We start from the raw sequence: 445 nt of genomic DNA on the forward strand, positions 1-445 counted from the left end.
TATCCCTTGTGATGGTGGACTTATTACTCAGCAAACAGTTTTTCATACCATTAAAATATTGTAATTTGTACCATATTGTATTCTGGGATTCCAACAACAACAAAGCGGGGCACCCCAACAATGGGGTCATTTTTGGGGGGTAAACAGCTGTGGGATGAGGCTGGAGAAATGTAACTACTTTCAAATTCACAGACAACGATGGATTCAAGGACTTACCATCCATAACATCAAAATGATCGTTTGACAGTGGAAGTAATTTGCCTATTCCTATTTGCTATAGCCTACTTCAGTAAATATGTTAAATACAGAACGCAAGAGGATTGTAGGCCAGACAGAGCCAGAGAATTCCACCAAAGCTAAATGTCCAGTCAGTAACCATGGTTTCTCTCTCTGTCGGATGCATGGGCCTTAGACTATATTTTTCATAACGGACACTCCTTAACTA

The sequence above is a fragment of the Salmo salar genome, chromosome ssa14 (assembly GCF_905237065.1).
Source record: "Salmo salar chromosome ssa14, Ssal_v3.1, whole genome shotgun sequence".
Lineage (NCBI taxonomy): Eukaryota > Metazoa > Chordata > Actinopteri > Salmoniformes > Salmonidae > Salmo > Salmo salar.